The following is a 6524-nucleotide window of genomic DNA, read 5'->3' on the forward strand; positions in this document are numbered from 1 at the left end:
ACCGTTTCCTGGCTTTCACCTCTATTGTCAATGGCTCAATGAAGGAGGCTTCAGTCCACAATTCCAAGGGCTTTTACATGATGTTGTCATTCAAATGGGATTTTGCCTTTAAAATAAGGAGGAGGAGGAGAGAGAACATAAGACAGCAAGGGCTCATGTTCTTATTCCTTTTATTTAAGAAGAAAGGGGGAGTAATGGCAGCCCTCTCAAACATTCAGTGACAAGTATTTATGACCATGAACTCCAGGAACAATTTCCATTCTGATGAGTTGCCTCCCATATCGCGTTATTAAAAGGTTAAGGGGAATGAACAGCAGAGGATTAAGATTAGATCTTTCACACTTGAAACCACAAAATCAATAGAGCCACGGAACCCATCGGTGGAGATGAGGAAATATGCCCAAGTTTGGAATGATTACTCAGGGAAATGTCAACAGGTATTGACAAGCTTCCTGGTGAAAGACCAGCTACCATTGTTTTCCTGCCAGAGAAACCAAGGCAGAGGGCTCTGTGTTAGCCCAAGGGCCCTGAAAGCTATTGCTTTTTATTCTGCCAGAGTCCCCTGGAATTTCTGCATCAGCAAATGGACCACATCCACTTGGCAAAAATGACAGCCTAGAAAGAACTGCAGGGAGCATGCAATTACACCAATTTCTGGTCAATGTAAAGTCTATTTTTTGGGAAAATTTGCTATTATTATCATTATGCTATTATTATCATTATCATCATCCTTATTATTCAACATTTAGAGGGAGCCAGCTATCTCCTAGGACAACTTTGGAACCGGAGCTGCCCAAGCACACACTATTCTCCGGACGCTTCTATTGTGATTTAGAGCACTAGCACACCAATAAGACTTGTAAATCTCTGAAGAAAGAGGGGTTTGGTTGACTAGGCTTTCATGTCCACATCCACATGTTTGATTAAATTTGAGATTAATTTCTGAACCTGTACCCCCAGGGTACCCTCAAGTTTCACTGACAGTCTTTATAGTACCCCCTAGTGCAGAAATCAAGAAGCATAAGAAATTTCCTTCCCAATTCAATCTAGGATATAGGGCCAGGAAAAAATAGAAGGCATCATAATAGAATACAAAAGGATTATGGTACCAGTTTTGACCCAATTTTTGGGCAGGAGCAAGACATTTGTGTAGACACTATTTCTGGCTTCTTTGTCTACTTATTTAAATTGATCCTCATTACATTATCCCCCAATAACAGGGGGAGGAACAAGACAGGACGCCTAAGGTTAGCAACCCAGTAGTTGGGGACATGTAGTCCTTAGCTGATGCAGAATACCATAGAGCTCAAGACCTTACACAGAAGATCTGTTCCACTGGTAGGGTATACATCTGCTCACTGACAAAGAGAGCTGCCCAGGTTGGAGAAATCAACCCTGTAATTGTGTAGCAGCAGCAAATGGATGATCTGAATGGACTCTGAGAAAGATGAGCGAGTGGACTCCCTCATGGTGAGTGAAGGGAAATGTGGTGTCCTGGGAGTTCTGCTTTCCTACTTTTCTATGAGCATTCTCTATATTTTTGGGGGGATGACATCTTTTCAGTTAGAAGTAACATTGTGGATTCAGTCCTGTAACTAGAGTGGGGAAGACCTGGTTGTTTCTCAACATGTATGTGTGAAGAAGCTATTTCCCCATTAGAAAAATGGGGGAAATAGTGCCAGTAATGCTAACCCCCTGTGATTGTTATGAGACTCAAATAAAATAATGCAAAGCAGGGTCCAAGGCATGTTCTTTTTTGGGGGGGGGTGAAGTCATTTAATCCCTTCTGCTCTGATTCTAATAATCGTGGGACTTTCTATGTAACTTGCGGCTGAAATCCCCTTCTCCATTAGAATGGATGATCCGTGAGAGCAGAGACTGCTCTACCTTAGGTCCAAGACATTTTCAAGCACTCAGTGGAGCCCTTGGATGGAGTCACACCTCCCAAAGCCGGTTCCTTTGTGTACTTGGCGGGTCCAGCTGTTCTTTTCACTTTTCTTTAGCATCCTATCTCCTTCCATAGGGAGTGACACTTCAGGGGCCGTGATCTCAGATTCCAAATGCCATGGCTCCATTGTCACTGGGCAGAGTTTCTTCAGGCTAACCATTGCAATGACAGCCATGATTTCAGAATACTGACAATAAACAGTGTCATCCACTTCATGAAGAGAGGTGATGAGCTCCAGATGACATGGCCAATGGGGTTATTATAGAGGTTGTGGTTTTCTTCACTCACATGCACCCACACCCCCTAGTTCTAATCCATTGTAAAGTCTTATCAATTCAACCTTGGAAGCATCTTTCATGTTCTCTCCTCTCTGACGCTGCCACCAGCCTCACAAGGACCCTCGCCACTTCGCTCCTGTCTTTTTGCCACAGCCTTCCGCCTCTCGTCTCTCCCTACTCTGACCCATTCTCCAGTCAATTGTCAAAGTAACTTTTCTAAAGCATAGTTCTAAGTCACTGTATTACTCAGCAAACTCCTTTGACTCCCTCTTAATTCCAGGAGCAAATTTAAAATGTTTTCTTTGGCTTTTATAAGGACCTCACTCTTACTTAGATGCTACTTTTCTAGTCTTTTTATACTTTATTTTCTTCCAAGTATTCTATAACCTAGAAATACTGGTTTCTTGATACTTAGTCTATCCTCCATGCCTTGAGACTTATTTGTCCTTAGGGCTGTCTTTGTATTGTCTTATTATTATGTCCATTTTACAGATGAAGAACCCGAGGCAAATGGAGACTAAGTGACTTGTCCAGGATCACGTAACTAGGAAGTATCTGAGGCTGAATTTGAGGTCCTATCTCCCTGGAACTCTCTGCATGCTACTTCCAGCCGTCTGATGTCTGATGGGCATCCCCATTTAAGAAGCACAGGTCAGTATGGCGAACCCTTTGATAAGTCAATATTGTGATGGATGTTTTCATTAGTGAGTGTCATGCATCTCAGTGCATATCACAGCCCATAATCTTTTCCATTCTGATCCTTATTCATATATTTCCATAAGTCCTTCAAAGAGATCTACCAAACTCTTGGAAAGTGGCATCCCTCACTGTCACTGGGGACTTTCAGAACTGCATGAGTGATGTTTTTAAGTCCCTCCTCATTTCCAATGTGGCCCATTTACAGACAACTCTCCAGGTCATCTGAGTAATCTGCAATTGTGACTCTTCTCAACTCCTGGGGCTACATTATTCATAACCCTACATTAATTCATGAGTTGAACTTAAGTTGAAAAGATGGACCTCTGCTTACTAAATACATTCATAGTTTTGAAAGAACTGTCCAGTTTCCCAAAGTGACTCTTCCAAAGATTCTTTTCTTAAAAAGGGAAGCTTCTGCTGCATTGACCAGTGATTATTAGGTCAATGAATACATACATGTTCCATAAATGAACAACTCTGGGACCAAATCCTAGTCTCAAACCAAAGTTAAAAGAAGGAAGCCGAGAATAATAATTTATAATAATTTATAAAAATCATGGACTGTCATAGGAAAGGGATAAAAACTGGATAAATAATTTCAGGGATACTGAATACTCTCTCTGGAATAAAACACCCTCTACTAATGAAGGCAACAACCTTTTCTACAACTTACAGTCTTAATGAGTTCAGTAGAATATTTCTTATTTACCATATAAACTAAAGTGTGTGCTTTCTCATCTATGAAGTACATCCACCTACTTGTATCTGTGCATGTATACATACACATGCATGTTTCTATATGTACAACACATGTATAATATTTATTGGTTCATATTTACTTGTGTTTTATTTATATATACATGCACGTGTTTGTGTGTGCATAAACATGTGTTATATGTAGATATACAGTGTATATATTTTATATAGTATAGGCTTGTGTGTATATATATAATATGCGTTTTATGTGTTGTTTGCATATGTTCTTTTATATGTTAACTTTAAAGTATTTGGGTTTTTTGCATGTTTTCTTTCCTATTAGGAAACACTTATATATTTGTTGTTCTTTGTATTTCCATTAGTTGGGACAATGTTTGATGCATCAAAAATACTTAATAAATGCTTGTTGACTGACTGAATGAATGTCTAATGGACTGACTGAGAGAGAAAGTTCCTTTGTCAGAGTCACACCACCAGACATGTCAGAATTAATCCTTGAACTCAGGATTCCTGACTTTGAGGCCTACTCTCTCTCTATCTACTAGGAAATAAAGCAGACAGAACATTGCACAAAGAATCCCCATGGGATGACCCTTTGCTTTGGCCCTGGAGAAGATACTGGCTTTAAACCGATCTTATCTTCAGCTAGCTCACTTGCTCTTATACAAAAGATACAAATGTGTGCAAGGCTAAGCAGGATGAAAGATGCAGTAACATAAAGGAATAAAGTATTTCTACCAAGAGAAAGGAGGAGGAGCCCCCAGTATATTCTGTGTATGAGAGTATTCCAAGGTTTGGAAAGTAGAAATAAAACAAAGATGACATTGACTTGTTGATTGCTAAAGATTATTGGAAGAAAGGAGGGTTTGAGGGTTTGGAAAGGAAAAGTATTTTTTTATTTGTTTTTTGGTTGAAAGAAATGCTTATAGGAATGTTTCTCTGTGTGTATCTTCCTCACTATCTCTGTCTCTGTCTTTGTCTCTCTTTCCCTTTCTCTGTCTCTGTCTCTATCTCTCTGTCTCTCTATCTCTCTCTGTTTCTGTCTCTCTCTGTCTCTGTCTCTCTTCCTCTCTATATGTTTCTGTCTCTGTCTCTCTATCTCTCTCTGACTCTTGGTTTCTCTGTCTCTGTCTCTCTCTGTCTCTTGTTCTGTTTCTCTCTCTGGGTGTATCTGTGTTTTTCTGTCTGTCTCTCTCTCTCTCTCTTTTTTTTTTTCTCTTTCTCCCCCTCCCTTTCCCAAAGTCTTTTTTCTGCTTATTGTCTTCAGTTTATCCTGTATATATCTTATTTGAACACATTTGCTTGTAAATATCAGGAAAGAAGGAAGTATTTATTAAGCACTTACTATGTTCTCAATATTGTACTAAATGCTAGGAATATAAATTTAAGCTAAAAAGAAAGACCATCCCTGCCCTCAAGATGTTTACATTCTAGTAAGAGGAAGACAACACACAAAAGAGACCTTGTGAGGTTCTCAGTGAGAACAAAAGTACCAGACTCAAGAAAATGGTTTCAAAATCTAGAAGCCAGAAATAGTATTGGGAGAGGAATGAAGGCTGCCTTGGGTCCCTCTACAAAAGTAAAGGCTTCAGTAACAACTCACAAATAGGAGAAGGGAATGGGTTTTACCCAGAGATAGAGTATTCCAAGCAGGGAATGTCTTAGGGAGAATGGGATTTTCCCAGAGGTTTCAGTGCCAGTTCCCAGGTACTGAGGGAAGTCAGACTGAACATCTTGAGGGCAGAGATTGTGTTTACCTTTGTCTCTGTTTAATACAATGGCTGACACATGGGAGACCCTTGAAACATGTTTGTTGCCCAGAATAGAAAATCCTTCATTGAAATGTGAAGCCATTTTGCCTCCTTTCTTTTGCCAAATTCTTCCAAAGTTTCCTTTTCACCTCCAGTCTCTTACTGTCTCAACCACTCACTTCTCAACCAGTCATAAAGTAACCTCAGGGGTATCTGATCCACGTGAGTAAGAATTCCTACCACCATAAATTCAAAACTTGATCATCCACAGCTATCTTGGGGTGGGGAGAAGTCAATCCACTGACTTCTTGATGGCCCTAATGTGTGGCAAACTCTTCCTGACAACTAACTTCAGTCTATCTCTTTGTTGCTCTAATTTAGGGGTTCTCAAACTACGGCCCATGGGCCAGAATTGCCCACTGAGGACGTTTATGTGGCCTGCCCGGTTATGGCAAATGGGCTGAGGGGCGGAGACAGAGTGTGAGCTTTTGTTTTTACTCTAGTGCGGCCCTCCCACAGTCTGAGGGACAGGGAACTGGCCCCCTGTTTAAAAAGTTTGAGGACCACTGCTCTAACTCATTGATCTTAGCCATGTGTTCCAGGAGCCCCAGCAGAATGGCCCAGCAGAAGGAAAGCTTTATTTGGAAATGAAGGGCCTGAGTACAAATGGCAGTTCTGTTGCTTTTTGCTAACGTTAATGTTTGACTGGATGAAACAAAAATAAGCAGGAGAGGGAAATTGGGAATGGCTTCCATTTGAGTTGCCAACAATCTCTTGATTTCTTCATCAACTAAATGTCACAATAAGCAATGCTGTGCGTAGTGCAGTGGATAGAATGCTAGCCTTCGAGTTTTGATAAACCCAAGTTGAAATTCAGCTTCAGACACTAGCTGTTTGAGTCTGAGCAAGTCACAGCTTTTCTAAACCTCAATTTCCTCATTTGCAAAATAAGAAAGTTAAACTTGGTGGTTTCTAGGGTAATTCCTAGCTCTACATCTACATTCTATGAAATCTTATGGCCTTCCCTCAATCCTAACCCTTCTAGCCCAATCTCTCCATCATATAGATGAAGAAACTGGGGTCCAGAGAGGAGGTAACTTGGGATCATAGATCTAGTCCATCCAGTCTAAT

This window comes from Sminthopsis crassicaudata, chromosome 4 (assembly GCF_048593235.1).
Source record: "Sminthopsis crassicaudata isolate SCR6 chromosome 4, ASM4859323v1, whole genome shotgun sequence".
In the NCBI taxonomy this organism is placed as follows: Eukaryota; Metazoa; Chordata; class Mammalia; order Dasyuromorphia; family Dasyuridae; genus Sminthopsis; species Sminthopsis crassicaudata.